Genomic DNA, 13,140 nt, shown 5'->3' with positions numbered 1-13,140 from the left:
TCGCGTGAACTTTCCCGTTTCATTCTTGTGACCTATATACACGTGTATTACAATGTGGACTTACCCTTTAGGGCAATGACACAACATATAATATATCGCAAAAGATATTTCTAACAATTTCTGAGAACGTTCATTTATTCGAAAACATTTTCAGGATGTACACCTTACTCAAGTTTTTTGCGATGATGAAAAAAAAATCATCGTGGGCAACAATAAGATTTCACAAATATCAAGATGAAAATGAAAACATAAAAGGGATGAGTGAGGCATAGAATACAATGAAAAGGAGCATCGGAAAAATACATGTTGATGAATCAACATTCATATAACTACATTATTAGAATATAAATGTAGGCACTATGACTAATTTGACCTCTATGTATCTTTACATGCATATCAATGCGTGACATTGACCTTCGAGCAACATCATGAAAGTCATTGCGCTTTGATTTAATCCACAACGAAACATCGGATTAGGAGCGCATCATCAAAAAACAATAGGGTAATGACCCCTAAATTCCCTAGATAATCCCTGCCAGTCAGTACATGCATATGTACCAAGTTCCATGAAGATACATTGAACCATTTGCGAAAAAAGTGATATTGCAATATTTTCACCTAACCTTTGACCTTTTGACCTTTGACCTTATGACATGAATCTCTCTGGAGAATCTTTATGCAGTAGTACATGTCTACACTAAGTTTCAAGAAAATAACTGCGGGCATTGCATAGATATGGGGAAAATAGCAACATTTTTAGCATTTGACCTTGACCTTTGACCTCTTGTCAATGTCACTAAAATCTACTCAACTAATTGTCCCATCATACATCATCCTTGGACCAAGTTTGGTGAAAGCTGCTTCATCCAGTTTTGAGTTATCACGTAAACAGATAAATTTTAGGATTTGACCTTGATCTTTGACCTTTGACCTCTGTCCGATTCCACTGAAAAACTAATCAAGTAATTGTCCCATCGTACATCATCCTCCAACAAAGTTTGGGGAAATTTGCTCCATCCAGTCTTGAGTTATCGCGTAAACGGATACAATTTCATGATTTGACCTTGACCTTTGACCTTTAGCCGATTTCACCCAAAATCTAATCAAATCATTGCCCCATCATACTTCATACTTGGCCAAGTTTGGGAAAATTCCAGTAAATATTACTCAAGTTATCGCGTAAACGAAAGCGGACGGACGTACGTACGGACGGACGGACGGACAACCCGAAAACATAATGCCTCCGGCACCACTTCGTGGCGGAGGCATAAAAAAAAAAAAAAAAAAAAAAAAAAAAAAACACACACACACACACACACATAAACGCCAAGCTGGAAGTCAGGCTCGAAGCGAGGCTCGAAGTGAGGCTCGAAGTGAGCAGCAACCGAGGAAGCTGGAGGCGGTCCATGGAAGAGGACGCGACCAACTGCCCTGGAGGAAGGCATCTTAGGGCGGCAACTGCAAACGTACGTCGCGGAACGCCGCGAAGAGCATCTGGAGGAGCTTCGGGCGAGAGTGCTATACACACTATTTCTCGGAGTTTGCAATCTGGATTTATTCCTAGACGGTGCTAACATATATATTGATTTGGAGCAAGCTTACAATTACATCACAATTTTTTTTTTCTTGATCTCAAATATGTTTTAATTTTTTTCTATTTATGCATGAAATATCTCTATGTAAAATACAGCTGTATGTGTAATGAGCACATGAACAGAAGTCAAATAATTCTGTCTTCATTCTTTGTACTATATATCAATATTTCTAGATAGGAAATATACTCTATAGCATCAAGCTGCGAAATTCTATTGCTCATTTTCATGTACATACTTTTATGCATCTATTCTTACCTCCTCACATCCATCAAATACTTGTTTTACAGTCTACACGTTATAAGCAATTTTGCAAAAGTGTTTAGGGGAAATAATTACACGATTGAATTATTTATCATCTTGTCTTGTAAGAAGCACGATAGAAGTAAAAAAAAAACAAAACATATATACTTATGCAGCCTTCCTCACAAAAAAAAAAGAAGAAATTCAATATTTGTGCTCGCTTTGCTCCATCTGCAACTGCCAGCTCCTTGATGATAGTGTCCAAACACTAAATAAAGCCAACACCGCTGGGCATCTTTTCGTGAAGGCACGAACGTGTTGCTTCAGCTTTTTCGCCTTTCCCCTCGTCTTCTTCTGCTTCACCTTCTTTATCTGCTTCACTTTCTTCATCTTTATCACCATCATCTCCAAACACTTCTTCTACGATGTCAATGCACTCCGTTGATTGGGTGTGTGCTCTAATAGAATGATGTGAAAGACAAATACACTGTATGCTAATTCTCATTAGTAAATAACATAAATTCCTTGAAAGTGAGTATTCTGCAATCTCCATTTATGAAGATAGGACACTTTAATACATACTGGATGCTGTTGATTATGACGTTTTGTGAAATTTGAATTGTACAGTGCATTCCCGTTATAACAAAATGCTCGGGACCGGCAGTTTTCTTTCGTTATAACGAAACTTCGTTATAACAGAACAAATACATAATAATTATAACGAAAAAAAAAAAAAGAAGAAACCGCGTATATTCTATTTGTTGAATACTGATCATACACTGGAAAGCTATGTGGAATGGGGTGGTACCTTTTTAATTTCGTTCAAGTATTAAAAAGAGAGGATAAAATTGTGTGTTTTGTAATAAAGAACCTTCGAAACAATAAAACGCAACTCTTTGATTTTAGATTATTGTGCATGTATTATAATCACGCAAGTTCCCATTGGAATCTATGCGTGACACACGGAGCGAACTTACAGTGATTGAAGCGTTCGCCCATTCAGAGACGCTATAAAAATGTCTGTTCCGCTCGATCCGCATTTCGTTATAACACAGCATATTTCTTTTTTTTTTCTTTGTCATTGGTGCTCGGAAAATACTTCGTTAAAACGAAAATTTCGCTATAACCGTGTTCGTTATAAGCGAATTTTGTACCATAGACTTTAACGGCAATAATTCTGGGACAAGTTTTGCTTCATTAAATTACGAAATTTCGTTATAACCGTGTTCGTTGTAACGGGAGTGCACTGTATTTCGAAGACATTGTCTGGCTTTGATTATGAAAAAGCAACCTTGCATCATGGCTTCTCAGCTGAACAGCCACTTGCAGAATATTATCCACTGTTAACTTTGCCTACAGATAATTTGGGCATTTACACCTGGAGTGACGTGTACCTGAAGTAAGGATTTTACAATGGTTAACAACATCTTGAGTGTTTGCACAGACCGACAGCAGTCGGAACACCGGCTGATGAACACACAACTCCTACAAAAAAAGAAAAGACTGTCAGCTATTACAGAAGTAATTAAATTTGATTTACCTGTCATGACAGTCTGTTAGATGCCACGAGTCTGTATACTATCCCGGTCAGAAATATTCTCTTGAGGATGGAGTCTCTAATTTCTACGGCCTGCAAGCTTATGCTATATACCGATAGAAAAATAAGAGAAAGAAATAATGGATTCCTGCATTTAGTATGGCAAATGTCAAATCAGTTCGAACAGTTTTAGTCAACTTTCAGAACCGTTAGCAATATCGATTTGACTCTCTTTCACAAACACCTCAAAAACTTTTTATGTATCAGTACCCATTCATTAGATAACGCCAGGGCTTGCCTCCCCCCCCCCCCCCCCCCCGGTTTTTTTTTGTGTGTGTGTGTGTGTGTGTGTGTTCTTGTTTTCTTTTTTTTTTTCAAGTGGCCTGCTGGGACATCTGAGAAAGAATTTCAGGTGGCCAAATGGATTTTGAAGAGGCGAGGAATGAGACTGAATAATACTGTAAAATTAGAAAACTGATGTAGATTACTATATGAGCACAATATAATAGTCTTCATTGTCAGATTCTTATTTCATTTTGTTAAACTTTCAGTATGCTTTTCCTCTGTAATATTTCCGCTTCTCATCACACAAAAAATATTAATAATTCTAAGGTTAGACTTTAATTCCCCTTTAACAATATACTTAGTACACTGTACTCTATTTACATAGTGTATTCTTATCATTTCTTGTTCATCGATAAAATCACATTTAAGTCAATCAAGATCTGCCGTTTAGCTCCTATAAACATGGTCTACTATGACTTGGAATTCATACCAGTGAGTGCAAGTTCATTCGCGCCGCTAATCATAAATCGCACCTATCAAGCAAAAACAAACAAACAAAAAAAAAAAACAAAAGAAAAAGATGATAGTAAATAATAATTATGATAGTAATGTATAGTATAATAACAATAAATAAATAAATGAATATAAGTATAAGAGAACTACAACAAGCAAACAAACACAGAAATTAACAAAAACAAAAAATCTAGCACCTGCACGAGACAGCTACCTACAACTATAGAATTCCCGTCGTCCATCCAACTGAGGGGGAAAATCGTATAAGCGTCATAATTGTGAAATACACCACGCATGTCACAAGTGTTAACGAACAATAATAACTTGAAATAGCAATGCATTACGGTTCGAAAATATACCTGTATGCCTAATCGAACTGCAAAAACAAAACTTGGAACTAAATGACCGAGGTAAGTGTGCTACCCCGTATATTTAATAGCATTCTATATGTACAATACTCCATACTGTTATAGTACTGTATTGATTTGAGTTTTTCGCAAACCAGGACTTCGCTACAATTTCACGATCAAGAAGTATCGTAAGCAACGGGGCAATAAAAAAAACTTACTTTTTCCCCCTCATAACTTCAAGAACAAGTTATGTCTATACCTGAGCAAAAATATTCCATGAAAATCAGCAATCCTTTCATATAGCCTACACGTGCCTGCCTGTTTTCTGGGAAGATTATGTTTCCGTCTTCGTAAAGTCTCTTGCTTATAGGGTGTGATTTCACGGAGCACGCGAACGATTTGCGAAGGACGCGAATGGAAAAATCTAATATTCGGAAAAGTTTTTTTCCGAATGTGTTCCGACAATGAAACTAAAAACCATTCTTGCGCAATTTGTGCGAAGTTCTCACGACGTATGTGCGAATGTCGTGTGTATCATTGCTAAAGTACAATATGTGAACATAATGTAGACGAAGAACGGTTACAGCTCGTTATTCCGACGGTTCGTTATTCAGAAGGTTCTTTAGTCCGAAGGTTCGTTATTCCCAAGGATCGTTATTCCGACGGTTCGTTAATCCGAAAATGTAATGAGGTTTGCTATTCCGAAGGTTCATTAATCCGAAAATGAAATAAGGTTCGTTATTCCGAAGGTGCGTTAATCCGAAAATGAAACAAAGCTCGTTGTTCCGAAGGTTCGTTACGGACCATATCACTTCGGATTAACGAACCTTCGGAATAACGAACATTATTTCATTTTCAGATTAACGATCCTTCGGAATAGCGAACCCTATTTCATTTTCGGATTAACGAACCCTCGGAATAACGCCATAAATGTTCGGATTAACGAACCTCTAGGCATATAAGGAATTTGTGTGTTTCGGATTAACCAACCTTCGGAATAACGAACCTTCGGAATAACGAACAGCACCCATGAAGAACACGTGACGGAAATGCGAACAACGCAATTTTTTTAACAATCATGGGAGAAAATGTACCCAAGGAGAGGTCTCAGCTGTCTTGATTTGAAGTTGTTTTTTTTTCTTTCCTGTATTCATCCTTTCTTTTTTTTTTAATCATTTCCCTCTTGTGTGCGTGCCTAGAGTATTTTCTTAGGACCTATCTCCACTGTAAACCATTTGATTTTTTTTTTTTTTTTGCAGTTCCTCCAACACATAATCTCGAGTTTCAAATGTATTTATGACATACTTAAGATTCATTTTAAGTGTATTCTGGGATTTTTTGTACATCAAACATATCTTTCTCTTTGCTAGTCTTTAATTTCTTTTTTTTTTACTATAAAGTTGTTAATAAATGTTTCACGTTTAGATGTATGCTGCCATTTTGATTTGTAGAAAACGTAGGTCATACATCCCCCAAACATGCGCTAAACGTTTGTGAGAATGTGAGTTGTTTGTGAGTTTGCGGTTACGTCGTGAAGTGACCGGAAAAACGGAAATGAAAGAAAAAAAAAACAGATCTGGCGAAACATACGCAAGACATTCTCCAAGGTTTCGGGGTATGTTTGGGGTTTCACGAACATATTGCGAACATCGCGCGTGTCTTGCGAATGTCTTGCGCATATGACAAGGCTCTAAAGACACTTTCGAGAACAAATCACGAGCAAATTACGACCAAGTTTGCGGAAAAGTTTCGCAAAAAAAAAAATCCGATTTTTTTTGTTGAAATTCTCGCCGAAGTAAAAGCGACATTCGCGAACAATTGACAATGCTTCCGAACACTCGCGTTCGTTTGGCGATCTTTGGCAGACTAAAATACGAATGCTGGATTTTGCAATTCTCGTCCTTCGCAAATCGTTGTTCGCATGCTCCGTGAAATCACACCTTTCGCAGATGTGATTAAGTGACAATTCAAACTATGATAATCTACAGTTATATTGAGTTTAGCGCTTTGATATTTTTTACGCATTTCTATATCCTATATTCGTAAACATTCCTATAAACTTTCCCAATAATTATAAAACAATACAGCCATAAAATAATCTGACACAACGGTAACCACATGCCACACGAAGAACGATCGCAATCGCTTACTTGTGCCTTCGGCTCAGGTGAGCTAAAATAAATAAATGAATGAATGAATGAATGAATGAATGAATAAATAAATAAATAAATAAGTAAATAAGTAAATACAAAATTAAAAAAAAATCACCATGTGCCATTTAAATGTCAGCTTTATTTTCACAAATATATTCTACATAGGGCGTGTTCAAACATACAAGCCCCATGAAACATGCACACATTACCCAATGTATAGCCAATAGACCCCTATAAAATTCGACATTATGCCTTTTTTTTTTACGTTGTATATTGCAAGGGATGTGAAAAAAAATGCTCAAGCACGGCTTTTAGAAGGTCCCACATGACAAGCAAAAATCGAATAACCTCTTAGTGCAAAATGCACATGAGCTTGTAGTACAAAATGTTTTAAATATTCATAATAAAGATAAAATCCCCTGTCCGGTTGGCCCCTACTAAGAGGTGTTGAACAGTACACTACAAGAAGAAAAAAAAAAGAAAAAAAGCTCCTTCGAGTAAAGTGCAGGAGCACGTAGTTTTGCCAGATAGCGTCTGAAGTTTTAGGGCTCACGCGGTGCCGGTGCTAGCCAGTGTGCTACAAACTCCCAAAGAGGTTACATGTATGTACTAAAGACAGGCTCTGATAGAGAACCTCGTGCTCCCTCGGCGCGGCCTCAACGAACATTCGTCGACTGTGCATGTGTACAGGTACACATGGCGTGTAAAGAAAAGAATGTGATCGAACACAGCATGTGTATTGTTATGTATTGACAGCAGCGTTGCTAGGCGATATTTGCCGCGACATACAACCTCTTTGTTTTCTTTCGATATGTGATTTCATTTGTTTCCCAAGAAATTGTGAATGAAGGATAAATCTATCTTTTGCGGGGCTAAATAAATGTCTCAGATGTACAAATTCTCTCCTCACTGTTTCAGGCGCAGGCCAGAAGTAACAAAACACACAAAATGATAGCACGTAATGCTAACCATGCCAGTCTCTACTTGAGACTAGCTTCTAAGTTCAGAAAAATTTCACGCCCAGCCGTTCCCGTGCACATTGAGAACTCGATGTGGCGTTCTCGTCTGGCGCTTTTTCTGGGAATTTGTCACAGGGTAAAAAAAAAAAAGTGAAATAAAATAAAATATTAAAATAAAAAGAAGAAAAAATCAAGTGCTGTATCTTTCTTGTCATCAGGCCTATACATATACAGTGTATATTATAGCAGCACCTGTAGCACATGTATAGTCTTTCTACTGGCATTATGAGGGTCTCTTTCTTCTTTCTTTCATGTTCATGATTGTAAAACTCCGGCTTAGCCAACTCTCTTTACGCCAGCATCAGTAATCACAAGATATACGTGTGTACTATATCAAAACTCTGTCTTTTACCAAAACACTCTAGCACTCCTAATCTATCATCATTTACTCATAACAACGCAGCAAACCACCTCACAAGCACACCATAACAATAATAATAATAATAATAATAATAATAATAATAATAATAATAATAATAAACATGTTCACCTTTTAGTGCTCATGGCACTTCAAAAATGAAAAGATTGTATACCAAGTAGGCCTACATGCATACAACACCCTTGGAATGCCTTTGGATTATGAATAATAATAATATTAAGATAATAATAATAATAATAATAACGATAACAATAACTGTAATAATATTAATAATAATAATAATAATAATAATAATAATAATAATAATAATAATAATAATAAAACATACATACGTAAAGTTTATAGTAGCTACCGGTACTTGTATAGTACACAGGTTCACCTCTCAGCACTTATGGCACTTCAAAAAGGAAAAGAAAGATATACCAATACATACAGTACATGCTACAACCCTGTCGCAATGCCTTGGATTATTGTGTCGTGTTGGAAGAAAGACTGGAATGAATTTACAATACTTTGCAGTAAATAAAATGAAAGTAACGCAATAAATAAAATGAAAGTGTATGTATGATGCAAAATTGGCTGACAAAATCTGTGAAGCCCCTAGCAATGATATCAGGTGGCCAGCCAGGCCACAAGGTTGGCAATATCAGGTGGCCAGCCACGATCTTAGGTGGTCAATGGCACCTGAGTCACCACTGAAAGGTCAAGCCCTGATAAACCAGGGCCTACCAATATTAGGGACCTACCACTTGATATCGTAGCCAAAGCTTGCATTTATACCTACATGAATATATGAATGGAAACTAGAGAATGTGACCAAATCCTGGTGATGTCAGGACTTTTAGTTTGGGCATTGCAAACTGTGTCCTAATTATAAGACCTACCAGTCCAAATATGTAAGCCTGATCAAAATTGAAATTGGATGAAAAATAAGGAAGTTATGACATTTTACAGTTTTGCTAATTTCTGCAAAACATTTCTTGTACAGTGTATATGAATATGCAAATGAGTGAGCGTACCATGTTATACCCTCACAATTTTCTCTTGATATGTAAAAAAAAAAAAAAAAAAATGAAAATTCATTGTTTCTACCATTGAAGTCTGAAACATGATGTTATTCCTGGTTGAATCATTTTAGAATACCGGGTATTATGTACATTTATGTACCAACTATAATATCTAGTTGTGAGGGTATAACATGCTCACTTTGCCATTTGCTATTCATATTGACTGTTCGAGAACTGTTGCCCCCCATCAAAAAACAAAAAACAAAGAACAGCACAACTTCTTCATCCAATTTTGATCAAAATTGCATGTCTACCACTGAACTCATAATATTTTACTCTTTCTTATCAGACTAACTTAATATAAAATTATGGACTGGATTTCCTCTTTAAATTTTTCCTCAAGCTTTACATACTGGTACTTGGAATATAGGATGTCTCATAGATGGTGTGGCAATTTCTATAACCTATCAACAATCAGTAGCTTACTAGTATTTGATCATTCTAAGTTGCCATAAACAATTCAACACCTAAGTCAATTTTTATTTGAATGTTGACACACACATATGTATTATGTGCAGAAGGACATGAATGATACTCTTAACACAAATGTTCTGATGTGCCAGCAAAGAAAGAAAGAAAAAAAAAGTAAAACACTAAATTCAAACAGGACAACCCAAACCTCATTTTGCTTGTTCTTGAGCTTCCTTTTCAGCTGCCTGTGTTGATTCGAGATTATCTGAGCTGATAATGTAAATGAGGTAATGAAGAGAGAGAAATCAAAACATATCAAAAACAACAAAGATGATTTACATTTAGAACATGCTTGAATGTGTCAATAGTTGATAAATCAATGGCTGTAACTTTAAGGGATCCATGAGATGAGGCAATAAGGCATAATTACCTCATCTACATCACCGACAAGGCTTCACAGTAGGTAATATCAATCACACAGAACAAACTGAAATTGTTACCAACACATGGAGAAGAGAATCTAGCATCACTCAACTTTTGACCTTTCTTAAGGGGATATAGAATTCAGTAGGACGAGAAGCACATTGTCTGACTTGCATTCACAAGACGCTAAATAATATCTGTTACACACCAAACCCAAACTCATTAGAAGCAGATGCGGACATTCTCACCAGTTCAAAGTGCCAACAGGATCCTCCAGACTAGAAGTCCACGGGAATACATTCTTTCCATGCACAATCAAAGCATGGGATGAAACTCAAACCTCTGTAATCAGATTAACTGATCCAGCTAAATCTAAATAGATTTTACTCAATAAAATATTTGCTTAAATGTCCACCCTGTGGCTGCTCCAGTTCAAACTCAAGTGGGAGTACATGTATTCAGGAGGATCCCAACCACACCAAGTAGAAACACAACAGTGCAGCACAGCAGGTACAGTAGGCCTACATCATAGGCCCAGTTCACAGTCTGTCGTTAAATCTAGAATATAAATGTAAACACCTCCCCCCTCAAAAAAATAAATTAATAAAAGAATAACAATAAAATAAAATGAAATAAATAAAATATGTATCTCTCACCCTGGCCTGAGAGCAATTTGTGTTGCTTCATTAACCAGAATTTACGGTCATACTAGATTTTGATGCAATATCTACACCTGTCCTAACGTTACAGACGTAAACTGTAGCGTATAAACATTTGTTAGAAACATGATATGAAGCATTATTGTGTATTATTAGATGTCTAGTTGGTGCATGACAACAAAGATTACCGGTACTTGACAATATCACGGCCAACTTGATTCTCAGTTAATGTTGCTCAACCGTGTGTTGGTCTAATTTAGACTAGATCTCACACAGTTAGAAATGCTACCCGCTAGTAGTAGTAAAAATCTTATATGTGATCATCTAGGAATCTAATGTAATGGGGTTACTCATTCTACTAGTACGTAGTCATTAGATGCTTCTTAGGCTGCGTTCACATAGAAGTATTCGGTATTCGGTATTCAGTATTCGGTATTCGCTATTCGCTATTCGGGCACCGAATACACCGCCACCCGCACCGTCAACTCACCATCCCATGCAGTGAGGATTTCTTCCTCCTACATCCCAGTAAATATTATTAACAATTTCTAAACTGCATCAGAATGTTAGTCTACATGCTTATTTTTGCTAAAGGGCAAATCCAGACCAAAAGTGTAATTATTTCATAAACGAGAGACGGTATACGCTGCAAGAAAAGGTTATTAATTATATTAGAGTCTCGAGGTGGGACTCGCGTGGGAGTAGAGTCTGTACACATTGTCATTGCACCATTATCGGTACCCGGTGGCTTCGGATGTCTTGCAGTGTGCAATGATACGTAGACCATCTAGACCCTGTTTAGTCTCGACCTAATAATAAAAATGCTTGCTACCTTTTGCTTTTTGACATGAATAATGAATTACCTACGATGACGCCCATGCACATGTTATGACGCTGCCAGTAAGTTGAAAACTGTTTGTACTAGAACCCATAGCCACTACATTAGTGTACAAACGCGTCGTTAGTTGTATAGACATAGTTAGTAGAGGACCATTCAAAGGATTAAATTTTGAGCCTAAGGAGATTCGTGAGATGTATCCACGGGATTATCAGGTTATGCAATCTGGAATAAATTTGTTATGTTTCAAGAAAGTGAAGAAGTGAAACTATTCACCGATGCGATGGCGATGTTGCCTCGACAGCTGACACTCTAGACAGTACAGTATCTGCCCAAACTACTCTCTGACTGAAAAAAAAAAAAGGGCTAGAATCTCTAGAATCTCTAACTAGGACCTATTGTGTATATAACGGAGCAAAGTCTATCAGAGTGTGAAGATCTACCTCTTCCAACACTAAAAACACAGTCGGTGAAACTGTTCTTAGGGCCTACTTATGATCCATCAACCACTCTACTCACCTCGAGTCGAAATCAGAAGGCTGTGAGCTGAGCCTTGAGGACACCGTGGCGTAGTTACTGTATGCCATTTTCTTGCCCGTAACTGTTGCACCGTCATTTGGGAACTATAAATGGAGATCGCAGTGTTCCTCGACCTATCTACCTCGGCTGTCTTTCTTTCAATATCTTTTCTTGCTCTGAAGTAGAGACCCAAGTCCCAGTACTATGAAAACATCGATAAAACCACCAGTATAGTGCCCGCGCCGATTGTATCATTTCTATACACGTTAGATTACACAGTATGCAGTAGTACATTGTACGTACACACAGGACGAGCAGTCAGCAGCCAGCTGCACCGTACCCGCAGTGAAAGCAAAGCAGTTGCATTCAGTGTACAGCGCGAAACTCGCACTCACTTCACACAGATCGTGGCGGTGGATCGTGGAGAACCGTGGCTGACGAACCCACGGCGGCTGATCTCTCTCGAATCTCGCCGAGCGTAGCCGACTGCGCAACAGAGCAACGGCCGATGAAGATATACACGCCTCTGAACGAGAACCGTGTACAGTTACGCGTCAGCCAGACCGACCAGAAAGATCGTGATTATTTCAAATTTTGAGCGTTTTACGGCGCAATTTTGGCATGATAGTGTGTTTTTTGATACAATGAAACCATACATACACATCAAATGTCGTAATTCAAACACTGATGAAATCACTGCTACCAAAGGTAAACTGGCACTTTAAGATGAAAAGCGTTATGATTAGCGTGATTAGTACACTTATTATTTCAAGGTAATGCTTACTCCTATCGTGATGTCAAAGGTTTTGTTGAACATTATGAAAAGTACTATTTTTGTCAGATTTGATAACATCATCAGGGCCACGTTGCTCGAAGCTCCGCCTTTAATCACATTTTGAAAAATGTAACGTCCCTTAAAGTCCTTAAAATCGCATGCAACTTTGCATTTAAACTCGAGTGTATTGGCGAACAAGAGAATTTTAAAAAATGGATTGGCATCTACTTATTAACAGCACAAAATAAATGTATTTATTTCATTTTTGACACTGTTTTACGGCAAAGCCAAATGCATGCAATATAGATCTGATACTATCATTATGGCTTCTCGGTCACGGTTAAGAATGATTATCATTAATTACATACACCATTCAA

The 13,140-nt window shown here is 37.4% G+C and overlaps 1 long non-coding RNA gene across 1 annotated transcript; it reads right to left on the bottom strand.

The window, feature by feature from the left end:
* Window positions 1–1,297: 1,297 nt before the first annotated feature.
* On the bottom strand, window positions 1,298–12,020 carry LOC139715374 (uncharacterized). Its single transcript, XR_011709821.1, has 4 exons — window positions 11,989–12,020; window positions 9,758–9,819; window positions 3,376–3,478; window positions 1,298–2,293 (listed from the first exon to the last, which is right to left on the bottom strand). It is a non-coding gene; the product is annotated as an uncharacterized lncRNA (long non-coding RNA).
* Window positions 12,021–13,140: the final 1,120 nt, after the last annotated feature.

The sequence above is a fragment of the Diadema antillarum genome, unplaced genomic scaffold, assembly GCF_040938485.1.
Source record: "Diadema antillarum isolate AM-2024a unplaced genomic scaffold, OU_Dant_1.0 scf00000047, whole genome shotgun sequence".
In the NCBI taxonomy this organism is placed as follows: Eukaryota; Metazoa; Echinodermata; class Echinoidea; order Diadematoida; family Diadematidae; genus Diadema; species Diadema antillarum.
This window is presented reverse-complemented; position numbering and strand designations above follow the sequence as displayed.